Here is a 24,097-nt window from a genome sequence, read left to right as displayed (position 1 = left end):
TCTCTCTCTCTCTCTCTCTCTCTCTCTCTCTCTCTCTGAGTGTGTGTGTGTGTGTATAAGTGCATATGAGTGTAGAAGAAATAATGAAATAGTGTTTGAAAAACTCTTTAATTGCTGAAACTTGGAAAAGAAAAATCATTTCAATAAATTTAAATTTTTCTAAATTAAATATTTAGAAAAATCATCAAGTTTAATTTAAATTCTTGAGGGAAATAAATTTAATACAATAATCAGGGTGACTGGATTTAAAATACACTTGGGAAACATGGTGAAAGCTGGGTGATGGGTCTTTATGAAGTAGCAGTGGGTGGCTATAGTTTAGTCTTATCAATGGAGGGTTACATGTATTTGTCCTTACTTTGGAAAAAAACAATTTTCTATAATATTAGAACTATGCAATTAATAAAGAGATGGTTTCAAAGTATGAATGGCTTCCAAACCACAGAACAACCAGTCCAAAAGAATGTCTATTACTAAATCCTAAAACAAAGTACATTGGTATCTAAATCCAAATTGATGTCATACTGATATTCTTGCTTTGAAGTCCAGTAGCAGCTGTTTAGTATAAACCAGATGTTCAGTGAGAACATACACATCATATAATTTTACTTGACAAAGTTGACCATGTGGTATGGAATGTTCACTTTGGATTTAGTAAGATATTGTTATACTAATCTGACATGTTTCTGGGATACCACATTTTTTAAATTTAATCTCCATGACTACAAGTTCCTTAAGATCATGGACCACTCAACATATTTTTTTTTTGTATCTTCAAACTATTTTCATATATCAGACCTTTAAAAGTTACTTGGTGAGTAATTAGAAATCAGATCAGTACTTCTGTAATTTTTTTGTAGAATATTTCTCAACAAACATGTCTTTTTATAAAAGCATTACTCTATATTAAAATGAACTAATTTTTATTAAAAATTTTGATAGTAAATAAGGCTATAGAAAAGAAACTGAGATTTTTTTATTTTATAATTATCTGTGTTAAACATTAATATTTCAAAGAGGTTGTAGTAGAGCAGTCTCCAAGGACACAAGCACAGGAGTACAAACCCTGCTTCTTGTTTAGTGGGCAGAGAAACAGACAATAGAGATGCACCCCTCTCCCCTCCCTCATCCCTGGCCATATATGGCAAATAGAAGAACTGTATCCCTGGTCATGAAAGTAGAAGAACTGGCCAAGTCCCTTGTCAGATGCAACTCTTGGGACAACTGGTCCTGCACTTATCCTGGGCAGCAGGGTGGTGATGGCCTTGACCAAGGGACTTGATGGCGAGCCTGCTCCAAGGGCATGATAGCAGGAGAGAAGGCAGGCTAACCAGCTCACATACCTCTCAGGCCAAGATCTAGGGCTTTGGATTGGCCTACCTCAACATGTACCCCATACATGAATTGCTGGAATACCTGTAGTGGCTGTCTCTACATGTGCAAAACTACAGGACCTCTAAGACACAGGGCAACAACACAATATCTGAGAGGAGTCCATGTGAGGATGCAGGATTGATAGCGTGACAGAAGCCAAGGGCTGGAACCAAACCAATGACTCACTGCAATGAACATTTCCAAGCAAAGAAGTATGGACAAAGGGTATATTGTGAAACACACTGTGACATACTTCAGCTTCCACAATGAGATTGTTTTTCTCTGTTGGGAGTAGAAGGTTGTAAGGGTGGCAGACAAGTATCAGGAGAAGTCAACACAAATGAGATTGGGGTGCATGATTGGGGTGCATGATAGGAAATTCACAAAGAACTAATAAAAATTCTTTTAAAAAAATGCAGCTCAGTTTGCAGTATTTGCTTATCACATAATGCCTAATATGACCATAATGGGATACACCTATAGTTCTATCATCAAGAAGGGGATGCCGGGGGATCAATAGTTGACAGTCATACTTGACTACCTACTAGTTTATGGGGCACCCTAGGTTACTAACAATTGAGCAATGACTCATTTCACAGAATAGCTGGCAGGTAGACTCTAAGATAAGGCATTACTACTATTTAATTATTTTTAGAAAAAAAATTGATCCAGGGTAAAGCTTATAAAATAATTCAATACAGATAATTAGTGATCACTTCTACTAAATGCAAGCCACCAAATTAATGCTACATTTAAACATTAGTCAGTATCAGATTCTTAGGGTACAAAGTACCTGCCCATGGAGACTTTAAAGTTTTTGTTTGTTTGTTTGTTTGTTTTGTTTTGTTTTGTTTTCTTAGTCCTACCTTTCTTCCTTTAATAGTTATTTTCCTGATCTCTGCAGAGAAAACACCTGATAGAGCAATGGAAGAGAAAAAGGGTTGTGTTTGGCTCATGGGTTAGATTATAGTCATGGTATAAAACAAATGGTGGCTCTTCATCTATGGATTTTTATTTCAGTAACACAAATGGTACCAATTTATATCTATTTTAAATTCTCCATGAGGAAATATTCATGCTTTGATTCTGGGTATTCCTTAAGATGTGAAATTAATCAGTGGGTCATGGCTTCACCTTATTCTGCACTCCTAACTATGGGTATATCAATGATTTTTAATAAGTACATATCATATTTTACATATAAAAATTGGCTTCACTGGTTTATAGCTACAATATTGTTTGTTCAAATATCTTGATTGTTCCCAGTTGAGTATCTAATGAATGTTTAAATCAATAAACTAAAGTTTTGGTAAAAATCACACTGGATAATCTTAGTTTTTACTTCATATCAAGTTTTCACTAAGGGTATTTTTCACTAACTTCAAAAATATGTTTCTATAGAATCAGTAGGTAAATATATTAAAGGTTTTTTAAAAAAAATCATCTAGAACACTTTTCTACTGTTTGTTGCTTGAATGTAAACATCATTTTCAATGATCCCACATTCAGTTGGAACTTTAAACAAAAATGAGTGGAAATCCATTATTCTGAAAGCAATTGATTAATAGATATCAGGTTTATCTTTTGGTAACAATGATAAGAAACACAGGAAAAAAAATGTTTTTGGTTTCATAGATTGGAAACTATGGATGATATAATGAAGAAAACCTTACTTGTATTTAAGTCTAAACACTGAGGATTTAAATCACCTTCAGCTGATGCCTAGGGAAAAGGCCAGTAGAATTTTAATCATTAAATGAGTATTTCCAGATATTTTTAAAATGAGTGCCAAAAGCAATGATGAATCATTCTTTACATTGCTTCAAAAGAAAAAGTCTTCAGAGAAACATATAAAGCTACTTTTAAAATCTTAGTATATTGATGTGGATACAATGCTTCCAAAAATTGTTTTAACCAAGTTTATATTACTCTATGACAGCACCCATTTAACAAAAGATTCTGGGCTCCAGTCACCAGCTATTCTGCAGAAGTTAAATTAAGGCAGATGCTACAGAGACAAGCACACAATTCCATAATACCAGCCAGCATAAGCCTAGTGTCTTCTAGGACACTTTTCTATTGTTTGTTGCCATTAATGTGTTAGACCCCTGATGATAAGTTCAAAAAAAAATATTTCCATGCCCTTTCCTATTTTCTTAATATAAGAGTATGAGATTTAAAAAATTATACTAGTTTTGAGACCAAACACTTTTGTAATATTAAAGATATGATTATAGATAAAGTCAATTCAACATTCTTTCTATATTTTATTTTCAAGTAGAAATACCTGATGTGCCTAAAATGCAATACACAATCTATACATGATTTTAAATTGTTAATGACTGTGTTAATAGAAAAAAGCTAACTTGTAAAAATAAGTTTAGTATGGGCCAAGTACTATCATTTCCATATATGTATATACATATGTGTGTGTGTGTGTGTGTGTGTATTCAGCATTAAAATTATTGATAAAGTATTTTATATTCTATTTTTGAGTTGAGTCTTTTGAATCTACTGTGTATGTCACAACTACAATCTGTCCTTGTTTGCATGAACAAATGCTACAACTGTGGCAAGAACTAGCACACTGGACACAATTGGTGTTACAGCTTGACCAACAGTTTTCTTGTAAGAACCCACTGTATTTAGTCAACTATTTCCAGAAAACATATGCTAAAAATATTTTCATTTATGATGGGAGTGTTTACACCATGTCATTTTTCAAGTTTCCCCAGCTGGGAAGTCAGGTTATAACACCATGGACTGACTTTAAAGTTTCTATTACTAAGCTAACTTCAAAGGGTGTGAATAGAGGCTACTGTTCTAGAAAATATGGTAGGTTATGGGATCACAGAAAAGCCAGGAGCAAAGGACTTGTTGTAGTGAAAATTCTGGAATGTTGGTTTCTTTAAAAAACATAGAAGTCTTATAAGAATATTTCCATTTTGATCCCAGGTGTGGGGCTATGGGGCTGCTTTTCAGCAACTGACTATGATTTGCCTCATGCTCTAGCAGAGGCATGGTTTTGCCAGCTGCAGACAGTTCCTATCATTATGTGACATTTGGAATTCTCAGAAATTTTCAGAGGGTATATAAATGCTAGGACCCTGAGAGGCTGTATGGTTTTTTTTGCTTGGTCGTTGTTGATTGTTGTCAGTTGTTGTTGGACACAATTTGTTGAGTAGTCATGCACAAAGAAGAAACAAGAATAAATTAGATATCCTGATGGCAAATATCAAACTTGCCCCCAAGGAACTAGAAGCCCCTAATCAGCAGGAAGTAGTCTAATGATAACATAACACCCTTTTTGATCCCTGACTTTATTCAGGAATCTCTTTCCTTTCTTCTCTATTCTTCTTTCCCTTCTATCTAGTGATATGGTGTGAAACTGTGGAGGAAAAAAGTTGGGAGAAAAAGAACCTGCAAGGTAACAAACACTAGGTAGAAGCAAATAAAAACAAGAAAGAAATTACATTCAAAGATGTCTTATCTCTCCCTCTATCCTTGTTTCTCTCCTATCTAGTAATAGAGGTTGAAACCGGGGGGATAAAGAATGGGACCCCTTATCTAAAAAATCAAACCATCAAGTAAACAAGTGAGTGAAAAGTTTATTTTCAAAAGCTTTTTTAGGGAAAAACAAAACAAAACAAACAAACAAACAAACAAAACACCTGAGACTCAGAAGTTTCGTGAAACTAGCACTAAGTTACATAGCCAAAAGGTAGGTGGTGTAATTTGATTCCAGAACTATCATGTCTTAGCCAGGGTTTCCCATTGGTGATATTTCCTGGAAATGTCAGGACAATCAGGCCCAATTGTGGTGGGTCTCAATTTCACAATCCCATTCCTTCAATCATATCCAGCTCTAAAATAAAATTTTCAAAGGTTAGCTGTATAGATTGAGTTATGCCAAGTTTATACATAGTCCTTAAAATGCAATAGGTATTGTGTGTTATGACATTGCTCTCTGAGAAAATTTGTGTCTAGAGCTAATATGTTTGGAACAGAATCTGAGCTCAGATATTTCATTCTGAAGTCATATAATATACGTTATACTAGCTCTTCAGGTATAAATTTATATTTACAAAAAAAGCATTTGTGTATGTATACATATAACTACATATGAAATTTTATTATTGTCTAAGTGTTTATGAGAAATCAGAGAAAAATTCTGGCGCAGAAGTAAATACAGCTGAGAAAAGGTCAGGAGGAAGTGGCATATATCTCATGTAACAATCCAAACCCCTCACTCCTTCTACCTATGAGAGAATGCATGTAGGCCTGACATCATTGAGACTCTTTTAAAGATAATCATTGCTACTCTGATGAAAATAGCAGTGGCTATTGTTCTCAGATGATAGCATTTTACAGCATACCCATCTTATTGCTCATCAATAAGAAAACAACAAACTGTTACAACATATAACATGTGTGTGTATGCATGGATTTGTATCTTAAATAAAGTTACTTCATTTGACACAGTAATATTCCTTCCAAGACACTAAAAACTTTCTTTATAGTGATGCTTAGTGGGATCAAGCCTTTGGTCACCTTCCAGAATTGAAGTTAAGTTCTTATTGATAAAGATATGAATTTCTGTTACAAAATTTGGGGGAATAAAGCTGGATCTAACCCAAAAATCTCCTCCTTGAGGACTAGCAATCACAGTAGCATAAGACACTATGGGAGCTGCCAATACACATATAATAAGCCCTATCTGGGTGTGGTGCCAACAAACCGTAACAATGACCACCATCACGACACTCTCAGATGTGTAACTGTGCCCTTATATCTTGGCAGTAGCCAATGGCTATCTAATTGGATGGAACTCTTGCTTAATAGGAAGGAATCCATCCCTCGTGCTCTAAACCTAGCTAACTACCCATGGCTAGCTAGGTCATTGACCCTAGAAGAGAACATGTTATTACCACTTTCCAAGACCAGCCAATTATCTAAATACATTCTCAAAACTTATATTTGTACCTACAGAAAAGTGTAGCCCTCAACCCTCATCAAAGAAGTTTCTCTTTGCAGAAGATAGAGCTCATTAAAGAAACCTACAACTAGTTTAAACATGGAGATAAACTGACTATGGGAAACACATTCCCAAATGATACAGCACAACCCTTACACCTAAGGCTCAGGGAATATTGCATAAGAGTGATAGAAAGATTGTAAGAGACAAATGGCTAAAAAGTCTACTGAGAGATTGAGTCTTCAATATATGACAGGGAAACTACACCCATGAATTATCAACAATATTGCTTTCTAAATAGACCTGGTAATGGGAATACCAGTTGGCAAGCCAATGAGGATGGGAGAAAGCTCATGGCACACCAACCCTAGTTGAAGGACTACAGAAAATGACTGCTGACAGGAAGAGAATAAGGTTTCTCTTCAATTTGTTGTCCAATACCAATTCAGCAGCCCCAAAACATGCACATGCAAGTAACACTAAGCAAAATAACTAGGTTGTATTTATATATTTATACCTGTGTCTATATGTTGCAATAACTTAAAAAAAGAAAATGGAGTGAGGTTGAGAAGGAAATAGGAAGAGACATGGAAGTGACTGGAGGGAGGGAGAAAGGAAAGAAAATAATGTAACTACAGCATACATATATTAAAATAAAAATGGAAAATTCATAAAGAAATTAGTTGTTTGTTACTTCCAAATAATAGTGCCACTATAGGATATTGCAGATACTTTGCTAGGTTGACTATTGTCGCTGTTCATAGTCTTTGCAGCTGCATAGGACCACTGATTCTTTTCACCTTAACACAAGGCATAGTATATTTTGATAATGCTAAGAGCTTGTCCTCAGGAATGGGACTTCCAAATCCTGCCCATCCATATCTCTCAAAATTCTGTGTCCAAAGTATTTGCAGTATCTTCAGCAACAGGGTCTTACATTTCAAGTTTTAGGAGGCAAGGAAGAGCAATGACATCAGTCAATATTGGTTTTAGAATCTTGGACTTCAATGATCAATAATTTGAAAGGAGGTTTCTCATGCCTAACAATGGAGCTTTTGTTAAGTAGTCTATGACGTTTTAGGGGGAGTTTTATCACATTTTGTGTTGTAATGTGTGTGTGCGTGCGTGTGTGTATGTGTGTGTGTGTTCATATAAATTATTTGTATTTTTAAGCAAACTTATGGAATATTTCATATGGCTTTTTCAAGCATCTTTAGTAGTATTTATCTCTCCTTCCTCCCTCTTCTTCTGTATTATTTTCTCTTCCATTCTCCAGATGTAGCCCCTTCTTCCCATTTTCACCCTTTTCCCTTAATAACACCTCAGATTTAAGGCCCTCCCAGTTGTAGTACATTCAAGCCTGATACTGAAAACCTACCCAAAACCTGGACCATGTATGGAGTTGTAATAGACCTTAGAGAAGGACCTACTACTGTCATTTTCGCAAACCAATGTAATGTCTGCTTTCTAACTACTTATCTGCAATATATGGGTATCTCTCACCCTTTATCAATGAGGTTTCTTTTTGCAACAGGGGCTATTACTACAGAGATCCACAATTGCCTATAATACAAAGGTATGGGTTACTAAATCTCTAATGCAAGCCCTACACCTAAGGCTCACTGACCATTATAAAAGAGGGATCCAGAAGATAGGAATGTCTGGTGCGAGATATTATCCTTTACACATGACAGAGAAACTGTACTCATGACATCTCAATGTCATTGCCTTAACATGACTTGCATAATGACAACATCAGTTGGCTTGCCAATATTGATAGGGGAAGACCTGCAAGCCAACGGCTTCTTAGAGAGGCAAAATAATTTTTTTTCTCGAAGTTATGCTAAGACAGATTATCAAGTTCCAGTGGTTAGTCCTAAATAATGTATATAAGTACAACACTAAATGAGAACAGTAGATTATACACTTATATGTGTATAAATAATAATAAAAGATGTCATGAACTTAAAAGGAGGGGCATGGAAAGGGTTGGAAATACAATACTGACACATTGCCTTGTTCTCTATCTTGTTATTTTCCATCTGGGATTATTATTTGTGAACTTCTTTTTAATTTATTTTGTTTTAAGACAGGACCTCAAAGGCCAGTCCCAAACTTACAATCCTCCTGCCTCAGCCTTCTGGGTACATAAATTATAGGTGTGTACCATCATTCCCAGCTTTATCTCAGCTCCTTACTCATACAATAATGAAAATCAGTCTCTGTAAACTCATATTTGCCAATGGCATCTGAGTGGATAGCTTTGCAAATGACCCAGTGGCATAGATACAGCAGATATATTTACACCCAAAGATGTAAATAAGAAAACAAAAGCTAAGAGATCCTGGAAATACTAAAGAACATTTGATCTACCTCTGGCAGGAGAGGAAACATAATTTTCTGTGTTTCCTCCTTTGTCATCTCAATTCTTTTCTCCTTACAGCATTTGATACTTTCCTACACAATGTAAATAAAGATTTTCAACTGTATAATGACCAAAGGTATGTGCTCAAATTGAAAAACTTCTTCAGTACAAAATATCCACAAACAGAAGCGTACCAGTGTAAGACTAACAAAATCAGCCACTGGAAGCTGACAAAGCTCTCTCCTGTGTCACACTTGCCTACAGCAACTTCTCCCTATTGACTGGCTGGGAAGCAGGACAAATGTGTTTCGGGAACTGGAATCAGAATTAGAATCAGAATTGGAATGAGGAATATTTGAAAGGGCCAAAGTCATGCAACATGAGGAGAGTATGGAATTCAACTCTAATGTTCCAGTTGGCAGTCACCATCTCTGCTTTCACTGGGATTGACATAGACACCAGGAATGACTTGTGCATTTTGTGGCTTTTGTGAATACTGTGTTTCCTTTCCATTGTTTCTGTCAAAAGTTGCAGAGACAGAGACTGGTCTTCATTTCAGAATATCCTAAATTACACCAAACGACTTCAGCTGTGAATGGATAAAATAAAGACAAGCAATGATAAACTATTGTATTTCTGGGTGGTTGAAGTGGTTCCAGCTGTTGGTCTAATTCTATCTATGCAGAAAACTACTTTCAGCAAACTCGGGCTAAATTGCTCAACTAGCTTGAATGAATGAAATTTTATTGGAGAGCTTACAGAAAGTAGTTCATAACAATTAGGTCAGAAATGTGACAAAGTAAATAGGAAGAGGAATTATTTCTTTAAAATGTACTTTGTACTGAAAAGGAAAGAGGTCTTCACCACATTTTAATTTAATACTGAAAATTCACAGCTTCAAAGTTGCATTGGAAAAGCTCTTTCCATTCCCTAGCATTTAAACTCTGTTAGGTAATTGTGAAATTTATGTATTATAAAGGGCTTCATTCATTTGTTTTTCTCTATCTACAAACAGCCATCACTCTGAAAGATACAAGTATATCAACATTAACATAATCAATGATGTCCCATTAACATAATCAATGATGTCCTTTGATTTGTGGAATCATATTGACCCCTTCATATCAATAAAAACAAATTTTGTTAAATGTCTGAGCCTTATATCGTATCCTAGAGGAAAACAAACTAAAATTTTGTCAATTCTAGAAAAATCAGAGAATACAATGAAAGCTTGAGAAAGTTTAAGATTTCCATTTTATTAATTTTTCCTACAGTATCTTACTTCTATTTTCCCATCCTCAACTTCTCCAAGACCCTCCCCACATCTCTATCCATTTAAATGTTATGTTATCCCCCCAGCAAAAAAAAAAAAGTGAAAATCAAAGCAAATAAAAATATACAAAAAATGAAGTCATTTTTTGTACCCAGGCATTCAGGTTGCTTTGGAGTATGGTTGATACATCTAGTGACACCCCATTAGAGAAAACTGATTTTACTCTTTCCCAGCAAATATCAATTCCAAATAATGTTTAAGGTAGGAGGGGGAAATCCTGCCACTATTCTGAGAAAAAGAACATAGAAAAATGAACCAAACAACATTCTGCTATGCTCATAATCAGTGCCTCAATAAACCCTCATCATAGAAGTTTCTTCTTTCAGTAGATGGGAACTAATACAGAAACCACCAACAGGACAATGTGTGGAGAGCAAGACACATAGAAGCACTCAGTCCTAAATGGCATGTCTTCAACAAATCCATATCTAAAGGTTCAAGAGTCTATGTGAGAGAGGAAGCAGAAATATTGTGAGAGCCAGAGGTGATGGATGACTCCAAGGGTGTTTTCCAGACATACTGTACTGATGCACATATGAACTTAGAAGACTGTTACACTAGGCAAAACACTTGCACAGGTTCAAGCCATACAGGATCCCAGCACTGAGATGAAAAAGTAGACAAAGATTCCCACATGTAACAAAGCTTGAGATTTTCAAGAATCAAAGTTAGAAAAGGAAAATTCACCCACTTCATTTTAAAGATGATATACAGGGGACAAGCACAGAATATCAAGCCATACCCTTGGCACTTGCAACCACAAGTAATGGGCATGGAACACTGGTCTTCATCTGTGATTTGTATATGCTGTGTTTGTATATGTGATTTGTATATGCTGCGCTTGTATATGCTTGGGAAAGGGAGTGGCACTATTAGGAGGTGTGCCCTTGTTGGAGTAGGTGTGTCACTGTGGGTGTGGGCTTTAGTACCCTAGTCCTAGCTTCTTGGAAGTGAGTATTCTGTTAGCAGCCTTCAGATGAATATGCAGAACTCTAAGTTCCTCCTGCAACATGCCTGCCTAGATGTTCCCATGCTCCTGCCTTGATGATAAAGGCAGGACCTCCAAATATGTAAACCAGCCCCAATTATATGTTGTCATTTATAAGAGCTGCCTTGGTCATGGTGTCTGTTCATAGTAGTAAAACCCTAACTAAGACACCATGAGTCACCAGTGATCTTCATAGATGTTACATCATGCTTTTCCATGAATGTTCCTTCATAACAGCCTACCTTTACCTGTTGAACATCAACTTTGGTTTTTCTCAAAATTCTATTTATGAAATAGCAGCCTCAGAGCCAGCCAGATGTTTGCTAAAACTTAAACACTTGGGTCCACTTCTAGACATGTTAAATCAGAGCTAGAAGTTGATTGCCTACATTCTGTTCATGAATCGTTACTTTCAGTCAGGCTTAATCCATCTTGGCTTATTATGTCCCAAGTTATATCTTGAAAAATGAAATTTACAAAATCAACTACACAAGGGGATATGCAAACAAAAGAATAGAAGAGATTCTTTTAAAGCCATACTTTAGGGTTTTTTTTTTTGTATAATAATGCAATAGACATTGTAAGTGACACCATTATATTACATATATTATATGATTTGACATAATTTTAAATGGAAAAATATAGAAAAATCTTTTCTAAGAACAATTTCTTAAAGAATCACATATTCTAAAAGAGTCAATGTAATACATGTATCCAGTTACTAGCCATGCTAATTATATTGCACTATAGAGTTAAAAACAAAGCCCAACTTTTACAATCTCTGCCTCAAAGGAATAGTACATGTTGGACACTTTTGGAATTTAAAACTGCTTCATGTTATGTCAATAAACAGAAATTTGAATTCACATTCTACCATGGTAGTGTAAGGGTAACAGATACTTATGATAATCTAAAACAAGAAAACAGTTAACTTTATATCTTCTTTAATGATTCATGACAAAACAGAGTGGTGTCTGTAGTCTAGTTAACAGTAATGTGTCAGTACCCTTGTTTCAATTCTTTGAGTAAGCCATACAAGTGTTGCTACTGGGAGAAACTGAGGACAGATAGGCAACATGCTTTATAACATTCTCTACCTCAGTGGGATGCTAATTAGAAAATCAAAAGTAAAAGTAGCAAATGTATATATGCCTAAAAGGCTGCAAGAGGGGCCCCGAATCAGATTGCTATTTCTGTAAAAGATTCATTAAATATCATTAATAGCACAGATAAAAGGACAGATAGCAACATGGTGGAGCCTCAGAGAAAAGCCACCATAGCAGAGTAAAGAATCCACAAACTTAAATTCCTGATTTTTCCAAGACTTTTATCATGAAGGGATGTTCATCTGGAATAACAAGAAACCTAAGAGAGCCGAAACTATTCTCAACAATAAAGGAACCTCTGGTGGAATCACCATCCCAGACCTTAAGCTGTACTACAAAGCAATTGTGATAAAAACTGCAAGGTATTAGTACAGTGACAGGCAGGTAGATCAATGGAATAGAATTGAAGACCCAGAAATGAATCCACAAACCTATGGCCACTTGATCTGTGACAAAGGAACGAAAACCATCCAGTGGAAAAAAGACAGCATTTTCAACAAATGGTGCTGGCTCAACTGGCGGTTAGCACGTAGAAGAAGGCTAATTGATCCAATCCTATATCCTTCTACAAAGCTCAAGTCCAAGTGGATCAAAGACCTCCACATAAAACCAGATACACTGAAACTAATAGAAAAGAAAGGGGGGAAGATCCTCAAGCACATGGGCATAGGGGAAATTTTCCTGAACAGAACAATAGCTTATGCTCTAAGTTCAAGAATTGACAAATGGGACTTCATAAAATTACAAAGCTTCTGTAAAGCAAAAGACACTGTCACTAGGACAAAATGGCAACCAACAAATTGGGAAAAGATCTTTACCAATCTTATATCTGATAGAGGGCTAATATCCAATATATACAAAGAACTCAAGAAGTTAGACTCCAGAGAAACAAATAACCCTATTTAAAAATGAGGTGCAGAGCTAAACAAAAAGTTCTCAATGGATGAATATCAAATGGCTGAGAAGCACCTAAAGAAATGTTCAGCATCCTTAGTTATCAGGGAAATGCAAATCAAAACAATCCTGAGATTCCACCTCACACCAGTGAGAATGGCTAGGCTGAAAATCTCAGGTGACAGCAGATGCTGGAGAGGTTGTGGAGAAAGAGGAACACTCCTTCATTGCTGCTGGAATTGCAAGCTGATACAACCACTCTAGAAATCAGTTTGGCAATTCCTCCAGAAATTGGACATAGTACTACCAGAGGACCCAGCTATACCACTCTGGGCATATATACCCAGAAGATGCTCCAACATGTAATAAGGACACATGCTCCACTATGTTCATAGCAGCCTTATTTATAATAGCCAGAAACTGAAAACAACCCAGATGTCCCTCAACAGAGGAATGGATACAGAAAATGTGGTCCATCTACACAATGGAGTACTACGCAGCTATTAAAAACAATGAACTTATGAAATTCTTGGGGAAATGGATGGGTCTGAAGAATATCATCCTGAGTGAGGTAACCCAATCACAAAAGAAGACACATAATATGCATTCTCTGTGTGTGTATATTTGCCTAGAAGATCAGAATACACAAAGTACAAACCACAAACCATAAGAAACTCAAGAAGAAGGAAGCCCAAAGTGAGGATACTTCGTTCCTTCTTAAAAGGGGGAGCAAAATATCCATGGAAGGAATTGTAGAGTGTTACTATGGAGCAGAGACTTAAGGAAAGACAATTCAGACTGTTCCACCTGGGAATCCTTCCCATATTCAGTCATGAAATCTACACATTATTGTGGGTGCCAGCAAGTGCTAGGTGACATGAGCCTGAGATAGCTGTCTCCTGAGTAGCTCTGACAGTACCTGACTAATACAGAAGTAGAGGCTCACAGCCATCCATTGGACTGAGTACAGGGTCATCAGTGATGGAACTAGAGAAATGACCCAAGGAACTGAAGGGTTTGCAGTCCCTTAGGAGGGACAACATTATGAACTAACTAGTACTCTCAGAGCTCCCAGTGACTAAAACTCCAACCAAAGAGTACACATGGGGAGACTCATGGCTCCAGCAGCGTGTGTATAGCAGAGGATGGCCAAGCTGATCATCAATGTGAGTAGAGGCCCTTGGTCCTTGGGGAATGCCAGGGCCAGTAAGCAGGAGGGGGTGGAAAGGTAAGCGGGGGGGGGGGGGGGGGGGGAGAGGGAACAGGGGATTGTTTTAGTTTTTCTATTTTTCTTTTTTTTCTTATTTTATTTTATTTTATTTCATTTCATTTTATTTGGGAGGGGAACCTGGGGAAGCAAATATTGTAAATAAGAAAACATCTAATAAAAAAAAATCCACAAACAATTCATAGGAAGGGAGGGGTACTGTACCATGAAATTGATAGGTGATCTGCAGCGTTGGCTTGCAGTCAAGCCTTCTCCAATGCATGGCTGGCAGGGCTGGCAGTTAGCCTGGGACTTTGTATGGAGATTCAGTTGAGAGTGCAGAGAGCAAGAATCTAGAACACATTGATAGAAGAACTTGAAGAAACAGTTTAGCCCTGATGAACAGGTATGGTTTGGTACATGTACATGCATGCATGTACACATTAATGTGTACATGTGTTGGTATCTGTACTTGTGTATCTGTGTTAGCAAGAACCACAGCAGTTCTTTACACTACATCTAAAACTAGTTACAGTGCCTGATTTCCCTTCTCTAGTATCTCCTATGAAAGTATTTTAAACACCAATTGGGTCAATTTTACAATGTGGGACTCTGATGATAAATCTTAGTGAAATTTAGTGAATATTTACATGTTAAAGAATTTACACCAATGATTTTCACTCTATAGCTTCAAAAGTAGGTTTCATATTGCTTCATGGATGGGTGGATATGTAGGAAAAAATGTTGGCTAAGAAAGCTGACAGTTGGTGTAGTTTAGGGGCCCAAGGTGCAACTTCCAGCAACATAAAGAAGCAGTGGAAACCAACATAGAATCTACAAGTAGAGAGTACATTAAACAGAAACTAAACAGTGTAACTGTTCACTTTTAAAATAGTTTGAGAAAGAACATTTCTCCAGAATCCAAATAGTACAACCTAAAAATCATATGAACCCAGACAATTTATAGATGAAGGTGTAAGATCAATGGGGCAATACCAGCACTAGATACTTCCTAAATGTATTTTTAAATTAAGTAATGGAATAATAAAGTAATGGTGAAATGTTTTATTATAAGTGACAAATTAAAGTCAAGGATGAATTCAAAACTATGAGCACAGCTCCATACAAACTGATGGAAAGATTAAAGATATTTGAGCTTCTTCATGAAATCTTCTATTTCTGTAATATTTTTCATTTGTCTCAAATCTATCCTAGCTTTTATGACTAGTTCATATCACAAAGTACAGATAATTTCAGAGGAGAAGATGATCAGGCAACCAAATGTTGAAAACACTTGGCCATGAGTCTGAGAACTCAAGAAAACACAGCTGCTAGTCCATCAATCAGAACTCAAAGGAAAGAAATTTCAAATCATAATTTTTTATTTTTTTCCTTATTCTTTCAAGCTGCTCTTTGGTTAGTTGAGTGAGAGATATAATTTCCCAAAAACAATGTTGTTGTCAAAAGCAAGAAGCACAGCCAAGAAGATAGACCTGTTCCTTATGGAAAAGCTACTGTACTGACTTACACAACAAACAAGTTCAGAAACTCCTGATCTGCAGCAGCCCCAAGTCTGTGTAGCATCTTCTAGGATAGAACCCCTCCGTTTAATAAGAGTCTTGCCTCTTCCTTCACCGAAATGTGTTTGTATATAGAGCTCTGAAGAGTGTGAAATGCCAACTGCATTTTCAGTGTAAAAAAAATCTGAAAATTTTACTTTCCACAACCCTTTATTTCATATAAAAGATCCTGTTCTCAGAACTAGTGCCACATGTAGTCTGTGTTTCATGTGTGACATCGCACACCAAATGATTATCACACATCATCCATGTTTTCTATTGCTATAGAAAAAGCTGCTTGAATGAGGATCTTTCTTTGTGTCACAATCTTTATACACAGCAGGTAAATTGATGTTAATACTTGAATATATTTCTATTCATTGTTGGACTCTAGGCTCAAGTCTAGCACCAGTAAAAAGTACTTTTATCTAATATTAGCAATCTGTACTCTGAAATTATTTTGATTTGTGGGCTTCTTGTCATCATTATTATTGTCTGTTAGTAAAGGTTTAACTATGTAGCCCATGCTGGCCTCAAATTCACTATCCTTCTCCTTCCTAAGGACTTAATTACAGGAACATGCTACCACGCAATGTATCTTTAATATTCTATTATTTATTTGTTAGTAATCATATTAAATTTTCAGTTTCTTCTATGTTACATGTATGAACATTTGTTTATATATATTTATTTTATACACATATGTGTACATGCAACTTATATATTGCCAAGGACTAGTCTTGAGCCATGAAATGCTAAAAATCAATCAAGTGGACAAGCTGAGAGCTCTAAGTTCTACTTTAGCTAGCTTACTCCCCAGGCATAGCTCAGCTCTTGCATACCAAAGCCCAGCCTTTTATTTATATATCAATTCAATCATTACCAAGGTTCCCTTTTGATTATACCACAAATCAGCATTTTACAATCTTAGCCCTTTGATTCTTAGAAAGAGACAGCAGTGACCTTTTTTTGAACATAGCAAATGAATTTAGAGATCTGCTTGCCTTTACAAACACAATTAGTTTAGCTGAGTGGGACCCCATCCTGAGATTACCATTCCCCAAATCTCTTTATCCCTTTCCTTAATATCTTTCTGAAAATCTGACCAATTGGTGTAGCTGTCTCTGTTCTCTTATGTGCATAAAGCCCCTCATACAATTCATATTGCACCCTTATATTGTACATACTTGAAAAACTATATATTCGTGAACTCAAGTTTTCAGAGTTCTTTCCCACAGCCTTAAGGGCACCACGTTTACCATATTTCTGAAGAATACATTCTTGTCTCTTGTTTCTAATTATCATGGAGTCATTACCCTTAACAGGGAAAGCATTCCTTGAAGGAGAGACATGAAAATATGTAAATTATTATACAAACACACTTTATGCTTGGCAACTGTCAACAAAAGTTCAGGGAGAGAGGGACATAGTAAATATGGTCAGTTTCAGGGACTTTCTGAAGTTCTTACTTGTTTACTACAGGAGTTTTAATGATTTACCCCACAGGATGAAACTTTTTACCTTTATTTAAGATATGTTGTGTTTCTAGGAGCTTCCATGCAGAATGAAACTTTTATCCCTGTCACAGCCATGCTCTGCTAGCTCTGCTTCAGAGGCAGGAACTGTGTCACAATGTCCATTCTGGAGTCATGCAGGACTTGGCAATATATCCCAAATACAATATATGGTCTATCCTGTTATTTACTTATTCTATGATTGCTAAAAATTATACTCTATAACACATAAAGGGATATAAATCAAATCCTTAGTTGAAATTTAAACAATGATAAAAATATCAAAAAGGAAAATCAGAGTTGTCATTTACTCCAAATTCAGCCCTTTTTAGACTTTTATACATAATAACCTATTTGATGTACACGCCAAATATCAGGCTATATATATAAAACCTAAAAATGTTAACAGAAAAGTAATAAAAAAAACTTACATTTCATTTGTATGCTATTCAGAATGTTGATGTTTTACTCCAAAATGTTCCCAGCATGAAGACCTTTGCTAAGTAGGCACATACTGCCAAGTGTGTTAAGCAAGTATCCTGTATATGCCACCTGCCCATTAGCCATAGTGCTCTCTAAGTTATTGCACTGACTGGCACAGCATCACAGTGTATGTGCTGTTGTGTTACAACATGGAGATTCATGAATGAACATCTGCTAACCCCAGATAGATAAACAATGACAGACCAAATTTGGACACCACTGAGGATGAACATGCTGGGCCAACAAGTTTAATCAAGGTTTCTTAGAAGAATATGGATGAGGGTTTTCTTACAGGAGCAGAAAGGACACACTGGGAGCTGTATCACCAAAGCCCACCCCAGTATGTGTGTTAGCTCATGACAGCTGGGACCCTGGAGATCACTCAACTTTTTGAAGACAGTTCAACAAGTTGAAGAGTGTCTCTTCCAGCAGCTCAGCTTGTCTAAGAGTGCTTTTCAGCAGTCCTTTTTGATCACGTGAGTTCAGGGAGAGAGGAACCTAGTAAATATGGTCAGTTTCAGGGACTTTCTGAAGCTTTTACTTGTTTACTACATGAGTTTTAATGATTTAGCCCATAGGATGAAACTTTTCACCTTTATTAAGATATGTTGTGTCTCCAGGAGCTTCCGAGCAAAATGAAACTTTCATCTACGTGGCAATTGCTACAAAATAAAAGTCCAAGAAATGGCTGTCTAGCAGGTTGTCAGTGTTACCTACATGTCAACATTTAGGCATTATTTACCTTCATATCACAAGGATGGGGAATAGAGTAAAGTAAAATAATTTGAGAGAGGAAACACATAAATTGCAATATGATGTATTATGCTGAAATTGTATTAGTGTTATTGTAATTAAACTCTAACTGTTCCAAATTTTAAATGTAGTTCCATTATAGAACCATATGTGTAGGAAAAGACATATATATACATATATGTATATATATGGGTATTGTACTGGCTGGTTTTGTGTGTCAACTTGACACAGGCTGGAGTTATCACAGAGAAGGGAGTTTCAGTTGGGGAAGTGCCTCCATGAGATCCAGCTGTGGGGCATTTTCTCAATTGCCCCTTGTGGGTGGTGCCATCCCTGAGCTGGAGGTCTTGGGCTCTATAAGAGAGCAGGCTGAGCAAGCCAGAAGAAGCATGCCAGTAAGAAACATCTCTTCGTGGCCTCTGCATCAGCTCCCGCTTCCTGACCTGCTTGAGTTCCAGTCCTGACTTCCGGTGATAAACAGCAATGTGGAAGTAAGCTAAATAAACCCTTTCCTCCCCAACTTGCTTCTTGGTCATGATGTTTGTGCAGGAATAGAAACCCTAAGACAGATATATACCTTTAAAGGCTAGGCTTATAGCCAAAAATATAAAAACATATAGATATAGAATATATAGATATAGATATAGATAAATATAGATATATATAAATATAGAATATATAGATTGAGATAAAGATAGAATGTGTGTATGTATCTATATACATATTACATACAAATATATATATATATATATATGCACACTTGTATGTGTGTGTTTGTATGAGTGTATTCACATCTATCCTTGTTTTCAGAAATCCACTAAGGGTCTTGTAATGTAGTGTTTACAAATAAAAGAAAACCACCATGTTTTCCAGAAACAGGAAAAATTAGTGTTATTCTTTTTGTTATTAACTTCTATATTACTTTGGTGCCTTGGAATATTAATTTGTTCAGATGGTAACACTAAAAATCTCCTCTATGTTAGTAATATGCTATTGGTTATTTATTAATGACTCCATTTAATTCTCATTTGTTTTCCCACATTTAAAATAAGCAAACATTATCATTAGTGTATTTTACATGAAATGATTTTATTATATTGAATTCTGTATTTAAATGCTAATAATTGCTATCAATGAAAGCAAATATAATTTTGACCCATCAAATTCATGCTACTAATTTTATTACATTTAGTAATGATCTCTTCCAGCTTTCAAAGATAGATTTACTGATGAAATATGTTTAAAACATTACAAATTTTATCTGAACATGAAAAATATTTCAAAATCATTTATCAAACTAAGAGAGATCGAATATAACATTCTTGGCAACCTGGATTCTTAGAAATCCAATTATTAGGATAAATGCCAAATTTGATTTTTATTTTAAATTATAAACCCTCTCTTTGTCTATAAATGCTTTTCATTCATTAACTAATTTTTCTGAGGACTACTGAGCTTACTATTCATATAGCATAATTTCATGTATGTACCAAAAGAGATATAAATATTAAATATACATATATATGGCTATATTCACTTTAAAATAACAAATATAGTTCCACATATAGCAATTGTACAATATATTCATACCAATTGCTATGCTGTTAATTTTCTCTGTGTTAGTAATTGGCCAAGACATGACTAAACCCCTGCAAATCTGACAAAACTCCCCAGACTTTCTCATATTACTCTATTGGTATGGGGAAATAATGATTTCAACATTTTATTTCTATGTCTGAAAGAATAATAGTGTGGTTACCAGAAATAGGAAACTCACATAGAGAAACAATAATTTAGAAAATAGAGAAATTTTTATTTTGAGTATATAGTATTTATTTGAGGCATATAGTGAGCCAGACATTTATAGTTAAAGTAGCATAGAGGAAGTTCAAACTGGAGTTAGAACTTCCATAACAGTACCAAATCCACTGATGAAACTTCTTAGAGAGCAAAATAATCGTAGCATCACCAGGAAATATGCCTCTTGTTCCAGTTGTCTCTATCTTCATGTTAACAACAACAAAATAAATAAAAGGATGCCATTAATACTATTAAAAGGATAGATTGACTAAACTATCAATTAAGGAGGTGTGTACATAGAAATAAGATTTAATCAAACACAAACATTAGTTATGCTTGCTCAGTAAAACAGACAATAAAAACAAGCCAAAGGCAGTGCTTCATAAAGTGCTCAGAGTCTCTTTGCTATGTGCTTACAAGAGTTCATTTCCATTACCATAAGCAATTCAAATGAGTGAAGTGTCCCTCTAAATTACAGTTAATATGTACCAATATAAGGGTGATTATTGAAATCCCAGAAACTTCACCAATTTCTCAATTCTATCACTGAAGTATGTCATATATTTCATTATCTTCATATCTATGGTTTTAATATAAAATTTCTTCTAGAGTGAAGAGAGTCTTTGTTCTGAGAGGTTATGCATGATCAATCTCCAGTTGATTTACCTTACTTTGGTGAATAAAATCTCACAGCACCAAGGAAATCAACTAGAAAGCTACTCATTAGTGGGTATTTTTCTATTTGGAATATTTGATTCACAAGGAGTAGATGAAGAGGTACTCCAAATACAATGTGACAAAGATTTAAAAACAATTCTTTCTCAGTATCTCTGCTTTCCCCAATGGTAAATGGAATTAAAGTATTTAAATAGAAGGACATGAAGAAACTAGAGTTTTGCATATTAAAATGAATGGTAGAGTTACAAAGCAAACTTTCTGAGCAGGATAAGGATATGAGATGGGAGATGGAAGGGGTTAGAGGGAGATATAACAAAACTAAAGATGGATGAAAGCATCCATATGAATACCTATGATTTTGTAAACTAATTTAAAGATATATTCTAAAATAGAGTTTGAATGAAGGTACCCTGCATAAGGGGATAGAAAAAAAAAAAAAAAAACTCCATGTTCCAGGTGTAGGATACTTCCCATGAGTTGTTGAGGAGGACCTCAGAAGCCCCCAAATGATTTTTTTGCCATTGCTTTTGGTTGCCCAACAGAATTATATGATAACACCTATTTCTCAAGACAGCATACACGTTGGTTACAAGATAAAGAGTAATCAAACTAGAACTAACTATCCTGGAAGCTTCATCCCTAACAACTAAGTTTCATAGTGCCTGTAAGTACTATGCAGGCTGTTGAAGAAGAAAAGTTATTGACCATCTTCCTCTGTTACACAGTGCAAGATCTACAATATCAACCTGCTAAGCAAGATGTATCCACTAATGTCACTAATGTAATGGTGGCATGAGTGCTGTGGAGTTAACCAACTATTTCTTGATTGGATTTGAGGATTGTTCCATAGAAGACAATTCATGCCTGACACTGTAGACCACATCAAAAATCCATGGCTGGGAGGTCATTGGCCAGGTCAGGTAGGGAAACCTACTATTGTTAGTTTGCTAAATGGGCATGGTGCTAACTGCCTTCTAAATATTCATTGATATACTCGTATACTAGTGCTGCTCATTGTCTCTGTCAGACAGACTTCTGTTTATAGTAGATAATACTCAATGCAGAGACTCATAAGTGGCCAAACTGCTGAGCCTAAAGAACAGTTGAGAACCCAGTCCTAAACAACTTTAGCTTTGAAGGGATCCAAAACTCAGGGAATGATAAGGAAACGGAGACAAAAAGAGAATGTAAGGTCTGTAAGATCAGAAAATATGCAGTAAAACACTTGTTTGTTTGCTTTTAGATGGCATAGTCATTGGACCCATTAGTTCTTAGCAGCAGCAGCAGTACTTATTTGAACCCATCAGCAGACATCATGGATGGGGTAGGACTGAGGCCCCATCTCTCCTCAGGTAGTTATAGGTGCATCATAACACTGTGTGATGTGGCCAGACTAAGTTTCCCCTACTCAAGTAAAGACTACTCCATACAAGCTCAGGTAAGGAGTCAATATGATTCAGAATGATTACTGGGAAAATGTTTTGCAAAAGAGAGAGGAGGTTAAGTGAGTACAGTGTTGGGGGTGTGATCATAATACATCATGTTTATAAGCATCAAATTATGAAGGAATAAGTGTTTAAAAGATTAACAAAATGAGTGTTTGGGCAGACAAATAGGCATTTAAGTTTTCTGAAAGAGTCCCAGTCTAAATTGTTTGGAGTTGGGTCTTTTTTTTCCAGAGAACTCGTTTGGGGAAGAAAATCACTTTATGAAAATAGCAGAAGAAATTGAGGTGTGCAGTTGCTCTTAGATGAGGAAATCAAAGCTTTGTTTTATATTGCAGTGATGTTAATGACTGAACATTGCAGTTAGATGGTGCAGCTGGGGAACTTGTACTGGCTCTCCTTCTTACTCTAACATTTCACTCCATAATTTGTAGTGTGGAGACAATGGTCTAGAAGGCCATCAAGTCAACTTTAAATTCTGTCTAATATGCCATTAAAAATTTAAGTAGTCTAGTAACGTTCTGTCCAATTCTTAATAAATTCACAAAGAGGGGTCAAGTTGAAGAATGTTGTGATACATTTGATAACACTGAAGAACATTGAGAAAACCAACTGCCTTTGATTTATTTTCTCCTGTGAAACAATAATGCCTTTATATTTTTGAGGTTTCTTTTCTCATACAACACAACATAGAAATAGTAAATGAACACAGACAGAAATCTGTAAAGACCTGAGGCCTGACAAAGATTACTTCCTTGAGCAAATTCTCCCTAGGCTCCTCTAGGCTTTGTTCTTCAGTGGGTCCCAGCAACAACCTATAAAAATCTGGGCAGGATCCAGTAGCAGAGTATTTACTCAGCATGCACAAGGGCATGAATTCCATTCCAACACTCGAGGTAAAATATAAAAACATGAGTAAATACTAATATACTCTCTAACAATCTAATGAGCTTTCCATAATGATCTTACTATCCCTACCATTAAAAAATTTGCATGCAAAAACTGTGGACACCCAAAGCATTTTGACTTTATTCCAGCCAACTCCTAAAGAAAGTGCATTTGTGGAGAAGTCTGCTATTGATAAGGCAAATCTGAGAGAATAGACGGTTTCCTAAGCACCAGTCACCCACAACCCCCATTTCTAGTGTTTTCTTCTCTGATTCCATGGGAGCCCAGGTTGATCTCACTCCTTCTTCATCATTTACCATCTCAAATATCCAATAACTGCTAAAAAAAAGTCAAATATGAGTCTGGTTCTACTAGATCCTCTGTTCTGCTCCATGAATATACCACTGATTAAAATTTGTCCTTCACACTTTTCAAGTCTGCCTCTGTTTACCCTTAACAGACTTTGAGTGATGACCTCATCCTGGGGCTTTTATAGCATGGTTATAACTCTGGAAACACCTCCCTGCATCCTTGAGGATAAATCATTTTTTCATAAGCATTTTACTTTCCTTCAAGCTGGCAGTCAGAAAAAAAACTGTATGAGATTTAAAGACACTTTTTTATACAATTCCTATCTATAAATTATTTCAGGCTATTATTGTCTGAGGCTAGTATGCCACCAGATAAACATGGGTCTCCTATTCACGATGCTGTCCCATGTAGTAAGGAGAGAAC

The 24,097-nt window shown here is 35.9% G+C and overlaps 1 long non-coding RNA gene across 1 annotated transcript in view; it reads right to left on the bottom strand.

Annotated features, from left to right (window-relative positions):
• Positions 1 to 17,365, bottom strand: part of LOC116088099 — a 66,746-nt gene extending 49,381 nt beyond the window's left edge. The window contains exons 1-2 of the long non-coding RNA XR_004117765.1: positions 17,323 to 17,365; positions 14,468 to 14,595 (exon numbers count right to left, since the gene is read on the bottom strand). This is a non-coding gene — a long non-coding RNA (uncharacterized LOC116088099). The remainder of the gene's footprint in view (positions 1 to 14,467; positions 14,596 to 17,322) is intronic.
• Positions 17,366 to 24,097: the final 6,732 nt, after the last annotated feature.

The sequence above is a fragment of the Mastomys coucha genome, unplaced genomic scaffold (genome assembly GCF_008632895.1).
Source record: "Mastomys coucha isolate ucsf_1 unplaced genomic scaffold, UCSF_Mcou_1 pScaffold14, whole genome shotgun sequence".
Classification (NCBI taxonomy): Eukaryota; Metazoa; Chordata; class Mammalia; order Rodentia; family Muridae; genus Mastomys; species Mastomys coucha.
The sequence above is the reverse complement of the archived record's forward strand: the minus strand, read 5'-3'. Positions and strand labels throughout refer to the sequence as shown.